The 18,137-nt window shown below is 35.8% G+C and overlaps 1 protein-coding gene across 2 annotated transcripts in view; it reads left to right on the top strand.

Annotated features, from left to right (window-relative positions):
• Positions 1-18,137, top strand: part of LOC306850757 (leucine zipper protein 1-like) — a 42,952-nt gene that overhangs the window by 12,851 nt on the left and 11,964 nt on the right. The window contains exon 1 of one of the 2 annotated variants that reach the window (XM_079386606.1): positions 8,364-8,668. The exons of the other annotated variant lie outside the window; for it this stretch is intronic. The gene's annotated coding sequence lies outside the window, so the exon portion shown is untranslated. Of the gene's footprint in view, positions 1-8,363; positions 8,669-18,137 lie in introns of those variants that run through there. 2 annotated transcript variants of the gene reach the window in all.

The raw sequence follows: 18,137 nt of genomic DNA, 5'->3' as shown, positions 1-18,137 counted from the left end.
AAGGGATTTTTTTATGAATCTTTGCAATTGCTATTCCTAATAGCATGTTAGTTAGCAAATTTCGCGGCTAAAGTAAACAATCTCATTTCAGAGCACGGTTCATCACCCCACAGAAGAGAGGGGTGGGGTCAGCAGAGCTCATTAGCAATTAAAGCAACATACAAAAAAACGGGTTGATGTCTGCAGAGCTGATTTTGACAAGCTAAAAAGGGTGTTGTTTTACACTACCATTGAGAAATTTTAACTAAACTATGTTATAGACTTTTCATTAAGAACCTAAAGAATCATATCAACTTGTGGAAAATGGGCATCCGATGACCCCTTTAAAATGTGTTAGTGCACATTGTTATGAAGATTTTAGTAAATCCTACAAGATTTTTTTTTCAGTGTACTTGTGACATGTACTCTCTGTATTAATATTGTTTTCGTGTAGATTTAAAAACTTTTAGACCATTTTCAAGATAAGTTTAAATTATATGATGCCAAATATGTCATGTGGTGTAACATTAAAAAAAAACAAAAAAACAGTATATTTTATATACTGAATATAAGAATACCATGAATTACACCTTACAACTTAATCATTGCTTTTCAAGGAAGTGTTTCCAAAGGAAAAAGTATCAAATATCATGCATTTTGGGGATGCATTTAAAAAAATAAATAAAAAAATCATGACAAAATGTTCTTCTATGTAGTTAGACGCTGTATTCTGTTTAGTTAATATCTGGCCGTCTCCATGCGTCACTGCAACAAGATTGCTCTTAGCTGCTTCCACTGAATAAAATGTTCAAAAAAAGCAATCACTGATGTCATGGTCACCCTGACAACACACAAGATCAGACCAAGCTTTCAAAGCCTTTGGCGATGCCTAGTGACCTGCATTTCCATAGTTAGCTGCCGCACATTCTGACCATCCCACTTGCTGTCGATTGGTGACAAGTTGATTGGATTTAGAGCTGTCAGTCTGTCTGAGTATCTACGGGACTAAAGGCCTGAATAAAGAGACTGTATTTCTTTCTGCCTTTTTGATCTTTATTTACAGTTTTAGGCAGATGAGACTGTTTCTTTGTAAAATCATTTTATTATTTTGTTATTCAAAACAGTTATGCTGCTTAATATTTTTGTGGAAACCGAGGTAACATTTTTGAGGATTGTTTGATTATGTAGTTCAAAAGAATAGATTTATTTTGTAACAACATAAAAGTTCTCACTTTTGATTCATTTATAGTTTGTCCTTACTTAAGTATTAATTCAAAAATGTCATTGTCTTGTATCTGGTCTGCAAAGGCTTGTCTCTCTAATCTACAACAAAGACACATGTGAGACACAACTAGATGAAGTGATAGAAATCAAATGGGTAGAAAGAGGTTAACAGTGTCTGGAGGTATGTGAGAGAGGGAGAAATAGGGGTGGCGCAGGCCCCTGTATCAACATCCTGAAGCTGACTTTCATAAATCCTGTGCTGTGGTTGGTGGGATTGATTGAGGGGTAGACACACTGAAACAGGAAGCAGCATGTTAGCATGGAGAAACACATGGGGAAATTCAATTCCAGACGCTCTCCTCGCCTCTGAACAAGAAACATGCTTTAGTAGCTATGTCTCTAACGACAAAGAGACAGAATGAGAAAGAGAGAGTGAATGTAAATGTAAAGAGGAAAGATAAAGCAATGGATGAATAGTAAGAGAAATTGGAGCTGAAACTTGGCCTGTGTTTTACTCAGCGGTTGGATTCCAGCTCCGCTGTCAGTCCTTGTTATGTCATCATCCGTTATCAACTCTCAGTCCAAGAGTGGGACAATAACTCCATGTCTGTTTCTCACGTCCAACTTTCCATCTGTCAGCGGTTGCTCTTTGATTAAAAACCTCATTAGATGCACAGTGTTCAGCCGATTTGTTTTGATCCGCCTGATTGAGTGTCGGCAGTGCTTTTGTGAAGTATTTCAGCATTTGTTAGGATGTATAGAGCAACATGTTCACATTGATTTAAGAGCTTATTAACGTCATGATTAATTGTAAACAGAGCTGCAGGCACTCATGCTTGTGTTTGCGATTTAAAATAAGTCTTGTTTGTCACTCTTGTACTCTAATTTCACCAACACAGAAGAAAAATGTGGTCCTGGTAGATTGGCTTCGTTAAAATAAATTGGCTTTGTTCTGGTTCCTTATACACGCTCAAGCTAAAAATGGTGGAAAACTTGAATGAGAGGTGTAATTTTACCGTACATGAGAAGAACCTCCATAATCATAATCCTGAAGTCCTGAAACCTTTTCAAATCTTTTAAGATGAGTCTCTGCCATTGCAGCTTTCCTTTTGTCTATAGCCTGGGCTCGACAGTGCGAGCATTTCACTCGCATTTGCGACTAAAAATAGATGTGTGCGAACTGGAAAATGTATTTAGGAGCGCAAGTGCGAATACAAAACAAAATACAAAACAGCCTAACTTATACAGTAGCCTATAACAAACGTATTAATTTATTCTGTTTATTTATGGAAAAATTGCGATGCAGCCTCATATGATTACTTTAGAACTTTAAAAAGGCAACGGTTTAATTTAAATGAGCACAGATGAGAAGAAAAGCGGAGCGAGTTAATGTGAAGACGCGCTGAATGACGCACATTCGCCACTAGAGGGCGCTGCCGTTACCCCGGTAACCCAGTAAACAAATCAGCTGCGCTACTTTCCTAAAACTGTGTAAATAATGTTTCACACTCAGTCATTTAGATATTTATATTCGCTTTAATCTTCATAATAGCATCAAATAATTCTTACTTAAAGACTTAATGAGCTATTTATTTTCAAACATTGTTTCTAAGCTAAAACATGGCCCATCCACTGATCTATAATAGAGAACAGTGGGCCTATCTATATATCAACGACTGATTCGTTATTATTGTTCAGTAACACAAGTTCCATTAGTTAACATGAAAAAAACAATGACTGCATTTATTAATAATGCTATCTTAATTTCAACTTTTAATAATACATTATAAAATCAAAAGTTGTCTTAATATAATTCAATGGAGCTAACATTAACTAACATAGTTATATTTTTTATTAAATCAACATTAACAAAGAAGATTAACTACTGCAACAATTAGCTATTGCACATTTTTAGTTAATGTTAACCTGCTTTAACTAATGTTAACAAATGGGACCTTACTTACCTATTGTTCTTTCGTTCATTTGAACAATCTTTTGCACTCTAATCTTGAAACACTTGTTTACTTTATATTTTTAAGTATTTTTTAATAAAAGTCTTTTAGTAAATTATCTTTAATAAAGTTATTTAACCTGTTAGGACGACAACACTTTTTTCACTTAGAAATTATATATTGTGATTTAAAAACAAAAACATATACCGTGACAAAAGCTTCAATGATTATTGTGAAAATTTTATACCGACACAGTTTAATAGGATTATAACTAATTACATAATTAGCCTATTAAATAGTGTCTGAAGTAAAATTATTTAAAAACCTTGTGTACTTTCTGTATTCTGATAAATTAAATAATGGTGCTTGTAAATGTCTCTTTGTATCCCCTTATTAAGCTAAAACACCTAATTAGAAAAATTTGCATTGCGCCCCTAAATGTTTTTAATGCGCTCCTAAATTTTTTGACTTAGGAGCACATGTGCTCCTTGGGGAATAGGTAAGCGTCAAGCCCTGTACAGTGAGGTCCACAATAACCTGGTCATCTATAAATCTGGAAATAAATAAAATAGTTTTCTGTTGGATAACATGATCAGCTTTTACATATATTTGGAGTTGTTGATGGCAAAAGATAGATACACCAAATATTAAGACATTCAAAAATGTGTGTAATTTTTTTTTCTAATTGTTTTTTTTTTTTTTTTTTTTTTATTATATTTTATTTTAAAAATGCAAAATAGATCAATTGGTCTCATGTGCAGACCTCATATTATTACCATCTTCATATTTCTTATATAGCTAGTAGAAAAGCTCTGGTTTAGTTCACTTTGAGGTTCTTGGAGGTGACTGATGCTTCGTTTGTTTGAAAGACCCATATTTTTTTCTTCTTCCTCTGTTTCTCTCTCTCCAAGCATGCGATCTCATGGCCCTTCTGTGCTGGATTGTTTTTCTCTTTGATCAGTGAAAATATACATGTTCTCAGGGAGAGGAATGTACAGGCTAACATGTTGCAGGTCTTCTGCCTCTTCTTTTTGTCTCTGTTTTTCTTAGAAAGTATAAAGCAGCATGGACTTAGCAGACCTTCCACTCTCTCCCCCTCTTTTCAGTCTGATAAATGTGGTGGTTTAGGCCCTTGTGACGAGGCGTTTGGTTTGTGAATAGATTGAGGGGCTTTTGGCACTGCCGCTCCTAAAAGGATGTTGTTGATTTTGGCTTGTGTTAAGTGAGGTTTGCTGTGTCTGCACACACACCGATTCATAAACACATGTGAATCTTCATGGTCTGTCCATCTGGATGACGATGCATCTCATTTTCAACATTCCTCTTCCTCTGTTGCGCACTCATTCTTTATCAGGCTCCTTCTCTCCCCCTCAACACACTCATCATTTCCTCTTCATCCCTATTTATGACTATCTTCTCAATCCATTTAAAGTAGTTCATTAATTTCCTTTATGCCTGACGTCACTGTGGCTAAATCAAAGTCTGTCTTGTCTAGCCGATTAAAAGTGTTCTACGTCTTCTTCCCTGTCATTAGTTGCTTCTTGATATTTATAACCAAAAAATACCTGTGTTCAGTTGGTTGAATTCCATACCGCATTATGTCATTTAGAACTGTGGAAACCCTTGGTTAAGCTGTCAGAATATCGGCTTGTAATGCCTTTGCAAAAAGGGATATAATTATCTTGTGCGATATGTATCTTTTAGATTTTTAATGCATTACATATGTCTTAATTAGAGAGAAACCTGTAGGCAATTGTGTTATTCAAAAAAGGAAATATGTAAGCTTGACATCTAAATGTATTGAAATAGAACTAAAACAATTTTTTGTTGCTTATTGTCATTATTTATTTACAGCCTGTTCCGAACACGTATGCCTTACTTTCTTCTGTGAAACACAAATGGAGATATATTTTTTTTTTTTTTGTATTGCATATAAATGTGTGTCAGCTGATTTATTAAAGATCTGACTCAAAAGAACAATTCATCCACTAATCGGGCATCTCAGGAATGCTTATAAACCTGCCAAGGAAAGTTTAAGCAAATGGCAACATTTTCAGTGAATAGCAACTTAAATTTAAGTCTGATGCTTATAAAAAATATGTTGTATGACTTGAAATAGTGCACATTTTGTATGGACCAATTTTATGGTACTTTTAGTTGTATTTTGTGCAGACACAACACTCACTCTGTCTCATCATGTCAAACTCTGGTCATATGACAAATAGAGCAGTCATCAGTCTCCCATAAATGGTGCAATCAGTCAGTTAACAATTATTATTCCAGTTTCTACCCGCGGCCCCAAAGCTGTCAGTCTGTCAGCCGTGCTGCCTGGAACTATGTCAACATGACTCTGACCTGACTCATTCCCACCCATAATAGGATATGGACATGGCCTCCTGCTGCGGCATCGGTGCCTTATGCAGAATTCTCTGTCTGTGTCCTACAAAGCACACACATGCTGACAAACAGAATAAGGAATTCTTTAGGAGAGAGAGGCGGCCCAAGTCCTGATGGGTATCAGAATTCCCAGACTGTTTCCAAATGTCCAGTAACTTCACAAGAGGATGAGGCAGTTTTCTGTGCTGGAATTCCCTTCATCTGCAGGCAGTAGTGTGTGGGTAGTGTTACCATGTCAATATAGTTGTCAAACTTTTATTGTGAAAGCCATTCTGCTTTTATTTTTTTTTTCTTCTTTTTTTTTTTTAAACAGTATTCCACATATTCTGTCACTGAACAGAGGCTCTAAGTGTTGGGGGTAACATGAGTTACGTAATCATTTTCAAGTAACTAACATACTTATTTTATTTAACTAACATCGTATTTTATTTTCAATTATTTTTGCCGTGAAAATAGCCTAAGAAGCTGACATGGCATTAAATAAAAATATACTACTACTACTCAAGTAACTAACTAGTAAAGTAACACATCGCTTTTAGATTTATTCAATTTATTATATCAATTTATTCTCTGGCACATTTCATATCTCTTAATGAGAAAAAATATGAATTTAATTTTTGGTGTGAAAGGGCCTTTACAGTTGACAAAACTTTTTTTTTTTTTATTAAAAGAATAGTTCACCCAAAATTAAAATTCTGTCATTAATTACTCACCCTCATGTCGTTCCAAACCAGTAAGACCTTCGTTCTTTTTCGGAACACAATTTAAGATATTTTTTGATGAAATCCGAGAGCCTTCTGACCCTCCACAAACAGCAAGGGTAATTCCACAGTCAAGGCTCAGAAATCTAGTAAGGACATCGTTAAAATAGTCCATGTGACATATCTTAATTTATGTTCTGAAGATGAACGAAGGTCTTACGGGTTTGGAGCGACATGAGGGAGGGTAATTAATGACAGAATTTTAATTTTGGGTGAACTATCCCTTTAAAAAAACAAATGAGCAAGCCCAGCCCAGGTGACAAAGGTAACATAATGCATTACTTTCCATTAAAAAGTAATTAAGTAGTACAATTAGTTACTTTTTTTTTTTTTTTATAAAGAGTAACGCAATATTGTAATGCATTACTTTTAAAAGTAACTTTCCCCAACACTGCCCCTAATGTGTGTGTGTGTGTATATGTGTGTGTCCACCCAATTATTGAGGGCAGTTTGGAGAGGTCTGCACAAACATACCACACATACAAGCCATTCTTTTTTTTCTGTTTGTTTGCTTTCTGTCTGTTTTCTACAACAAAGTCAAAGACAGAAAACGGTGCCAAAGGTCAAGCATATTAAACGCCCACCCACTTTGATATATTCATCCCACTCTCTCTCTTTTTCATTCTTGCTCTGGAGAATGCAGTGTAAATGATGTCGTTTTATCATTTTGGTCTTCTGGTATTGTGTTTGTAGGTCATGCCAACCAGATGGATTTAGAGGGAAAAGGCTCTTTATTCAGGCCTTATAAGGACATGATGCAGTCAAATCTCACATTTACCATTTGCTCTTGGCATCTCTCTTTCTCTCTGGTTTTATCCACTCTCCCTCTACAGCCAGGCACTTCACATGGATTATATAAGCCTGCCTGACACTTGTGCAAAAACTATTCCTGGATTTATTTGGAGATTTTTTTTTTTTAAACATGTGCCAAGTTCTTAGCAGTGTACTCCTGGAATTCATGTTGGTTTCTTATGCTTTTGAAAAACACATTAAAGCCTTAAAGCCTTCATGTATAATGCAGTATAAATGGTTATTAAAGGGTATAATGCATTAAACATTCATAATGTGTGTTGTAATAATTATATCTTGTTGTAAATAATTATATTAAGTATAAAAATAAATGCTTAGTGTAAAAAGAATTAGAGAAGTTATGAAGTATTATGAAGCACTGTAATTTATTAACTGTGGTTATAATTATTCATGAGATTGTACAATGATTTATAAGGTGCTTTACAAGGCATAATTAATGTATTAAAACTACTTTTATAATGCATTATACATAGGCTTAGTGAAGTGTAGTAAGTAAAGTTAGTAAAGTGTCACCACATAATACAAGATTTTTTGTGATCGTTATATTCAAGATCACAAAAAATCTTGTATTAATTCATAAATATCATTAGTTTTGGGGTGTCACGTGACTTTGTGATATGCTTTATGCTTTGTGATAAAAAGGGCAAATATATCTGATATTTTAAGAGTCTTTTTGACAATATTGGCCGATAACGTTCCGATAATATCGGCATCTCTAATAATAATTTTTTTTAAATTATGCTAAACTGCTTAAGAATTACTTTTAAAAAATCATACTTCTGATAAGGCTGTTTACATTATGACCTCAGGACAGTTGTATTACCCTGACATTTTTGACCAAACATGACGTCTCATGTTATTGACCCAAGCTTTTGTTTTGTTTTTCTTTACCTTCATCAGTCTTCAGTAATTGCTCATCCAGTTGTGAATGCGTCCTGCCATTTGAAATCACACTCAGGTTAACTCCTCAGGAGGTGGGTGTGAGTGTTTTGCATGCTGCACAGAATGTGTGTGTGTTTAATAACGCAATGGAGAACACGTTCTTCAGGTCGGACTCAGGCGTTTTATTCAACATTCCTGCCTGTTAGAAAATACGAACATGAATACAAACATTCAGCTGCCAGACTAATGTGCCAGTAGACAATAAAAAAAATGGATTCCAAAGATGTTACAAGATTTTTCTTTTCTTCTCTTTAATCACCCATCCTCTCACTCCTCCCTCCCCCCTCAATTCTCTTGCACTCTTTCTTTCTCTCTCCTCCGTTCTCTCTCACGCACACACTCTGTCTTTCGTGCCATCTTTTGAACCTCGTACCTCTTTGGGCGTCCTAAATTCCACGTGTTTAATTTGGGCATTCCTTCCCTTCGCTCGCAGACAAAACAACAACAACAAAGAGAGAAAATTCTCTGGACCGTGATCTCCCCCTTCTAATCACTCTCAGGAAATGGGCTCCTGTACAGCATGAGAGAAAGAGGTCAAAACAAGCTTTGGATATATCGTGTGGTGCTTCTGAGTTCATGGAGACGATGATTGTTTGTGCTCCGGTAGGTTTTGTGAGTAATACGTTTGCTTTAAAGTTTCTATTAGTGTGTACTTTAATTTAGTTTGTGTAGTTTTTGAAACTGGTTTCAGAGTGTGATTCCTAGTAGCTGTTCCTGATAGGTTGGTTTTTGTTCCAATCAGCTCATTTGTTGTTGGCACACTAAGCTAGGTTTGCTCATATCTGCATGTCCATAATCTGCTTTTAGGCTTCCAGTTCTTATCCAGATGGACACATTAGTGAATAGATAGTTATGAAAGTCTTTGTCTAAATAATGTTTCTTGTTCAATGATGTATGGTGTTTGCAACGCTCCCTTGAATACTCTATTCTGAATGGTCTGTTGTTGTAAAGTGACGAGCAGAAATACCAATGATAGTCGACTGATAAAAATCACTCAGGTCTTTAAATTCAGTCTTTATGAACTGTACATGATCTTGTTACTTGATGTTGATGGTGTGGTTTTCTTTGGGTTTACCTCATTTGTCGTGTAATTACAGGTCTTCGCTATTAATAATTAATTAATGCTTGTTTGTGTTTTTGTGAGTGAGAGAGATATGGAATTGAAATGAAAACATGATACAGCTAGAGGAAGAAAGACTTGCAACAAAGCAGCACAAGTGGTGTGTGTCTGTGTCTGGGTGTCTGTGTCTGTGTCTGTGTCTGGGTGTCTTGTGTCTGCGTCTGTGTCTGTGTGGGTGTCTGTGTCTTACAGACTTCTGTTTACCTTGGCCAGAATCTTGCAAACTGTTTACTCATGCAAGTATGAAAGAGAGCAAAACTACCAAACACACATTTACATCACTGTATAAATAAGGACATGCCACATATTTATAGTATTTATTTATAATAAGCAAATTACAAATATATTAATAAATATAATACGCTAGATTATATTTAGAGAGAGAGATAAGAAATGAATACTTATATTCAGCAAAGACTGAATTAATCAGAAGTCACTGTAACTTAATTTATAATGTTACAAAAAAAAATCTAATAAATGCTGTTCTTTTGAGCTGTCGATTTGTCCAAAAATCCTGGAAAAGATGTATTAGTGTATTTGAAAAATACAATTTTAAACATTTAATTTGAAAATATATTAAATTATTTCATTGTTTTTACTGTATTCTTGGTCAAATAAATGCAGCATTGGTAAGCATAAGAGACTTCTTTCAAAAACATTAAAAACATTTTACAGACTCCAAATGTTTGAATGGTTTTGTTACATATTTTCAATCAAACATCTGGAGACAAAGCTGTCCTTAACAAATTGCTAAGTAAACCCACACCCATGGACATAGTTCTTTTTGTTTGCATTGTGACAATATTAATGATATAGTTTTAATCATCTCAACCTAATTAATGTCATAGATATTGAGTCAGTTGATGTTTGTGCCATTGCAGTTTGTGATGACTGTATTTGGTGCGTCCAAAAGGAAGAGTAAAATTTGAAATATGTGTAACAATGAAAATGAGTGAGACACACCAAAGCTTGAACTCAGTACTTCAGAGCTGTAGAGGGAAGGAACAGTGGCGCCGGGTTTAAAGGAAGTCGCTCACAAAGGCTTCAGATGGACTCTGGGACTGTATGCACACTAACAAACCATTTCCTCCTCACAAACTCGCACACATTGTGAACACTTTAACTGATATTACACTAGCAGTGAACCTGTGGTTATCTGGATGTCAAAGTAAAAGAATAAAACACATGCACATTAGGGATGGGTACCGAAACTCGGTATTAAATCGGTCTCGGGGCTAAATTATGAAAGACCGGAGTATCGATAAGCTCTGACGTTATCGGTACTTCTGTCGGTATTGGAGAAATTAAGAAAACACACATACATTTATTGTGTTTCTCTCTCTCTCTCTCTCTCTCTCTATCTCTCTCTCTCTCTATATATATATATATATATATATATGTCGCCAGCTGTTTTTATGTGCAATAATATTCAAACATTTGTCTATGATGCATTTTTGTTATGCGCAATTCAGAAGCCAGATCGCGCTCACGCGGATGAGCTTCAGCACACGCAACATGAAAGTCCTGTTTAATTATGATAGAAGAGAGAACCAACTATTCAAACATCTGCTCACACTTTAGGCCTATAAGTTTTTTTTTTTTTTTTTTTTTTTTTTTTTTCGATTTTGGCTTCCAAGGATTATAGCCGCATTTCTCCCTTCCCTTCATAGCGGCGCGGATTCGTTCCTCCGAACCAAAACTTATCTGAATCAGCTCAATCAGTGATTGTTATAAAATGCCGTCTTTACTGTTGCTACATTGCAGAACATATTTGATAGTAAAACGTTGAGAGTACAATCTGCACAAGTGACGCTGTTCAGGCTGAAATGTGTGTGCGTGCGTGTGCCTGCGCGGCGGCGTGCTCCAAAACGGACAAGCAAAGTACACTTTGAGCTTCGGGCGCGTCGAAATAACACACAAAAATATGCCAAAAAAATACACACACAATGTGTCAAAATGGCCGGTTATGAGAGTCTTCACTTTTATGTTTTAAGTGGACGAGAACAGTTGGGAGAAAATCCGATGCGTGTCAGTATATTGTCTTAAAGTGTCAGACTGGAGCTTGAGCCATCAATGTTAATCAAAGAACAAAATGCAAAGAGAAAATCACCCACAGCTCTTAATCTGAACAACGTTATAGCTTTAATAAACATAAATCTATCAGTACATACAGTGAAAACTATGCAGTGCTCATTTACATTTGATTACTTTTGTAACTATTACTTACCTGAACATTAATATTAGTAGACCTTCATGGAAAAATGAAAGCACTGTTTATTTCATTTCGTTTGTGTGTTTGTTTTATTGTATTTGTCAGTTTGTTTTACTTTGTTTCTTTGTTCATGTTGTTACTGTATCTTATCTTATGTATATAAAACACTAAAAATACCTGCACACTGGTGCATTTACAAATTGATGAATTGCAGGCATTTTTAGTGTTTTATATACATAAGATAAGATACTGTAAGAATATGAACAAAGAAACAAAGTAAAACAAAAAGTACAGATAAGAATACCGTTAAAGTACCGGATCGATAAGCAGTATCGATAAGAGTAGTAATACCGTTAAAACCTTAACGATACCCATCCCTAATGCACATACACTTTCCAGGATCGCATCCTTTCAGAGTGTGTCAGTGAGGATGATTCATTTATTAGTACCGTAGAGCTGTAAACACACACATAACAAACAAGATAATGAAGATCACATCGCCATCATCAACAGTCTTTTTCTCTGTGGACAGTAACATTTGACTCAGAAATTCTCATGTCTTAGGATTGTTTTGTTTTGCATTGTTGGCATAACATTTTCTTGTACCTTGTTCAAAACATTCTGGGATGAAACTATGATGCCATATTTTGTGGCACCTTTGTTGCTAGGTTATGTTCTGAGAGTCTGTACTTTGTCCAGGTGGTTCTTCATATTGTTTGAGGCAGTGATAACTGGCATTAATCCTTTGGGGTTAATAAATGTTAGTGGACCTCATGGACTAAAACTCAGAATTCCAGTGAAATCTTTATTTAAGGTAATAGTTGTGGGACTGTGGTTTTATTTAGGTAAGTCCTGCTGCATTATATCCTGCTGTGCTGTAATCCACAAGCAGCTAAAGCAGGTCACCTAAACAGAGCAGACACTTTTCTGTGCCATCCAGAGTGGGATCAGGAAATGTGGTCACGAGTTAACATTTACTATTACATTGACTTCAGAAGCTTGGGATTTAAAAAAAAAAATGTTTACCAAGGCTGCATTTATTTGAGCAAAATACAGTAATGCTGTGAATAATTATTATAGTATGTTTTTTTTTGTGACTTGAGTGATAAGATCAGCCTGGAAAGTTCCTCTTTGCTGGTCCCGCTTTATCACAGCCCCACCTTTAAAGCTTACGTCAGTGATTTGTGACAGTGATTCTCGACAGGTTTTGCTTCAGGACAAAGATTTTATATTTGATGTTTATTGTACAAGAATATCCTTTCAGTCAAACGTTGAAATTCATATGCATATTGACACACACACACACACACACACACACATGCACGTGTGTGTATGTGGTGTGTGTGTGTGTGTAATTGACACATCTGATTATTAACAACTAAAGAATATGGAAAGCAGTTCCCTTTTAAAAGTTTAAAAACCTCTTAATTTACTATTTAAACTATGCACGCATATGTGGTTAGTTGCTTTTATTTAATAGCGTATTTCTTCACTGTCCATAGTCCTATCAGAAAAGGTTCGTTTTTTTTTTAGGTTGTGACCTACCAGTTTGAAAACCACTAGTTAATGATATAACAGACATTGTTTCATTTAGTTCCTTTCCTTTCCTGTTCACACTGCCAAAACTAATAATGAGAAACAATTAATCTGTCTGATGTCATAATATTTTTTTAAACAGGCAGACCTTCTCTAACAGCTGTTATATGGCACAGAGACGTGTTATACAGACTCACACCGTTTTGTAGCCCTTTGGATGATTGTAAACTGCAATTATGCACGGTTTTCAGTAATGCGTCTGCTGTGTTCAATCTGCTGATCCTACGGACAAATGCTTTAGAGTTTAGCTTAGTATCTTGAAATACACTGACACAGCATGCAGCGCTTCAGAAACGCCAGTGAAATTTTGTATCCCTGCTTTATAGGGACCTAAACTGGTATTCTCAGAAATGCACACATAATCAAAAGACAATTGCAAACATACACACAGTGAGTGAGTCCTAGACCTCACTCGAAATCTCCACAGAAACTCAAATAACAGAATAAATTCTGCTCAAGTACCTGACTTTATAACAAACATATGTGGCTGATCACTCTCTTGCTCTCTCCAGCCTTTCCTGTTTGATAAGTGTCTATGTTGGGCTGAAAACGGTTTGTTTGTGTCTGCTGGGGTCAGTGACCGGTGTGATGATTTGTCTCTTTACTAAATCAAAATTGACGTATGAATGTTACGTTTCTGGAGCTATAAACCTCAAAATACGGAGGTAAATAACTAACAGTTTTTAACTGTTTGTCGTTTAATGTATTTGTCCCTGTTGTCCAGGAGATGGAGGAGAGTGGGTCTGTGATGTTGTTCTGATATAAGAAAGATACAGGAAAGACAATGAAAGATTATTAAAGAGTAGAGCATCTCTGTGTATATTTAACTGCAGTAATGCCACACAAATCTTTGCACCAATTTGAATTTCAAAATAACACGTTTGTTTAGACACACACAAGATGAGGTCGCGCATGAGATGTGGCTAAGCTGCTTTTACCATTCTGCCAATAATTAAAAATCGTTACCCTTCATTCTCTCTCTCTGCCTTTCATTTCTCATGTAGAATATTTAGCATGTCCTCATTATAATTGTATCTAGTTAGAATTTTTTTTTGAAATTTTAAATGTATGATTTGAAATGTCTAATTTTCCAAAGTGTGATTAATGGAAAAAAATGACGTGGTGTTCTACTAGGCCCCAAATATATTTAGTTTTGACATTGAAGTTACAATAAAAATATATGCCTTCATAAAAAACAACAACAAAGTATTCGAAAGAAAGAAAGCACATCAAATACAGATACGTTGTTTCCGATTATTCCAAATATTCTGACAGTCTGGTTGTTAGATGTCAGTAAAAAAATATATTAAAAAACATTAAATAGAGTCCTACCAAAAATGTAAATTAATTTCATTTACTCACCCTCATGTCATTCCAAATCTTCTGTAAAACATAAAGGAAGGTATTTTGAAGTATGTTGGGAACCAAACAGTTTTGGTTCTCAGTGACTTCCACAAAAACACATTGGAAGTCCGTGGGAACTGAAACTGTTTGGATACCAATATTCATATCTTCATGTATGTTCAGCAGAGGAAAGAAGATATGCATTCAGGTTTAGAACGACATGAGGATGAGTAAATTAAATACACTTTTGGGTGTACTGTCCCTTTAAGTTAGTGTGATAAACTACACCTGTGGTTACTCAGACATTTAGTTTGTTAAATGTAACAGGAAAAACATCTTAAAGAGTCTTAAAGTTCTGAGAAGAGCTCTAGCATCACTTGATGCCACTTGGTTTGATATGTTTTTATCTAAAGCAATAACATTCAGATATTTTCAAGTGTCTCTTAAGTGTCCAGATACTTTTTGAACTCGCTGTATATTTATATTCGATAAAATTGGGTAATCTTTTTCTTATTTAGACTGCAGATGAACTTTACATCTTGGTATTTTGGCATTAAAGCTGTTGTATGAACCAAATTGTCAAAGTTTTTATGATGAAGGGTTTGTTTGCTTGTATAGTGATTTGTGTCTTCCTTTGGTCTGATGGGGCTTAAATGAGTCCTTTTAGCCATTTTTTTTTTTTATTATATCTTTAACTCTTTTGAAAGCCCAAACAAATCTGAATTCAACATGTCTTTATTTTAAACACTAGACCGTTCTTTTCTCACCAGAGTATTTTTGTAGCCCTGCTGTCTGCTCGGCCGTTCAGACGTACAGCCCCACTAAAACATTAGACTTCCTGTCCTTACTTTTCCATTTCTCCAAATGTGGTGAAGAGAGGGAGAAGAAAATGACATGACTGCACAGGAAACAACAAACTGAACATTATAGGCTGGTTTTCGATTTCATGGAAAAATTTTAAAAATTGCTGCTTCAAGATTCAGGTTGCCACTATATTGTGGTTTGTCAGTTTCTGCCAGAACTGCACGAGTTCAGTGGAGTCCAAACGCACACTCATCATCATCATCATCTCTCTCTCTCTCTCTCTCTCGCTCTCTCTGGCTCTCTTTTCAATTCAGTGTGCTGTCTTGGCATTACTTTTAACCGTACAATATTGACAAAGCATTGAATCAATATAGGATCAGCACTGATAGGAAGGTTCATGCAGTAGCAAAGCAAACAGAAGTCATTCTTTTTACTGCAAATTAGTCAAGAGCAAACATGACAGTTAGCCATCTGATAAGAAAAGACATGATGCAAGGACTTCCAATAAAAATGAAGTTACAGGACCACATGTTGGCAAATGGAGGAGAAATTGATGTGAATATAAATCATTTCATTATTCTGTGTGGTTTCTGTCCACACACAGAAACAAAATACTGCAATGCTGCAAATTATTCCCATACACTTAAATGTTTTAGGTGCAAATGAATTGGTTGCTTTTCAAAGTAGAATAATGATAAAAATATATTCTATTTTTACATGTTAATTTTCTAGAATTATTTTTTTTTTTCTTTTATCTTGACGTTTGTGTGGCTTTAAACCTCACCTTGTAGTGATCACAAAAAAATTTCATCTGGAGGCCATGTTTGTAAAACGTGCACTCCCTCTGTCTCTTTTTGGTTGTGATTGGCATGATTTCTGGTTTTGAGGGATTATTAAGGGATGTTTATAAAGAATAAAGAGCTTCAGGCAGGCCAACCAAACTGATGTCAAGTGCAGGGGAAAGTCTTTTCCCCCCTTTTCTTCGGGGGAACAGAATGTTCAGGAGGCCGATGAGTCGCTTAGCGTGGCTTGAACTAATGATATGGTGCATGATTGCATGTGTGCGGCTCTTGAGGAGGAAAGAGAAAGTGTGTGCATGAGAGACTAGAAGCAAAGAAGCAAGAGAATGAAGTATTTCCTTTGCATTCAGGTGCATTACTATGCTTTTAGTGTCTGTGATGTTTTTCTTTATGGGTGTGTTTTTCATTTCTTTCGCACCACTATAGTTGCCTCAAGAGAAATTTGAGGGTTTTTTTTACTTGTCATGCGAAATGTACTCTAGCTTGAGCTCTAAAGATATTACATGAGACATTACATTTTATGCTCCTTGTTTGCTCCTCAATCTCTGGTGCAAGGTGCAAAGTTTGAGCCCAGTTATTGATCCATTATAGAGTTCTTTCAATAGGACTTTTCTTCCTAATTGCCTGATTAGGTGAAATCATGTTTGTGCATTTGCAGCGGTTTCAAGGGGAACGAGTGACTTGTTACCATCCTTTAGATTTCCCTATGTTCAAGGACCTTTCATATTTTCTTGACACATTTTTAAATTTCAAGTTTTTTTCTTGTCTCTACGTCTACGCTTACATTATTTTTTACAAAACTTTTTTTTCTTACCATTCATAGTTCACACTATTAGTCACCGATTTTGCTTTTTTCTGTTAGATCCTCAGCATCTAGAGTTTCTGTGATAACCATCTCTCACTCACGTCACCACTACTGATTTTAGTGTGCTTCGTTACATAGTTAAAAATTATATCAAAAGCCAAAGGCATTTACTTTGCATGTGTTGTTGAATCGTTATCCACGGTAGATAGGCGTTATAGACATGCATATGTTAGTTTGCTCTTGTGTGCATGTGAATCATTGTGTGTGTAATCCTGACCTTAGAAGCCCCTTCACTGAGAGATCTTGCCAGAATGATTATGTGTCATGGAAATCTGCCTTAAATGTGCTGGATCTCCTTCCTGCTTGGCTGGTACATTTACTGGATAACTCGTTTCCTTTCTAAACCCAGAAGTACTGCTGCCTGTGCCTCGCACACCATAAAATTATGGGATTATGAAAGTATTATGACAGAATTCCTGCAATCCACACACAGCAGCTCATTCATTTGGGCCCATCTCCATCTTGGTGGGCCTGCCTGTCGAACGGTCATATTGAAATTCACTTTAGATTAAGTTGTATAAAATGCTCTATTACCTCTGGACCTGCTGTTACTGTGAGTGCTTTTGCTGCATTTAGTGGAATATTTAATAAAGCTTGGGGTTTTACCAAACAACTGGTGACTTAACAGACAACTGCTATTAAGACATGTTGCATTAGACTTTATACATGAGATTTTGATTGGTAAATAAAAAATAAAAGCAGTAAATTCGTGAGATGTACTGGCTCACAACATCAAATTTATAATTAAAAATGGCTACACAAGTTTTATTTTTAATGTGAGTAGCACTGTCCTGTAGGCTACTTATAGTGTGCGTTGCTGTGGCCAGAACTGGCGTCTAAGACGTTCTAAATCTTGCTCAGCATCCTGAGGGTGTGATTAGGGGTGGCTGTCACTATGAATGCTGCCATAGAGACAGACATATAGACAGAGGGCGATATCAGTGAGTTGTGCTGCTGTCAGCAAAAGTGCAGCAAGAAATCGATGCTGCAATTATCATAGGTTGTGGTGAGGGCCAATGAAGCAGTGCATGTCCCTTCTCCTTTGTCATCCGCTTCCCCCTTCCAAGGTCTTCTTTAGCTTAGTGGCTAGATCTTTCCATTGGCTTATTGGCTTAATGTGTGCTTGATTTTTAAAAATAACAAAAAAAAAATTGGTTGGGGTGAAGGTTGAAACTGAAGGTTGGAAACACAGATGCAGTATGTATTCAGGTTTTTGTCATTAACTAAACACTCATTGATGTGTGAAACTAATTTTACAGACATTAAGATACAATAAATATGCTTGTATTTGTTTTACAACAGGCACTTAAGCTTTGTCATCTTTTTTTTTT

Source organism: Barbus barbus, assembly GCF_936440315.1.
Source record: "Barbus barbus genome assembly, chromosome: 30".
NCBI lineage: Eukaryota > Metazoa > Chordata > Actinopteri > Cypriniformes > Cyprinidae > Barbus > Barbus barbus.
The sequence above is the reverse complement of the archived record's forward strand: the minus strand, read 5'-3'. Positions and strand labels throughout refer to the sequence as shown.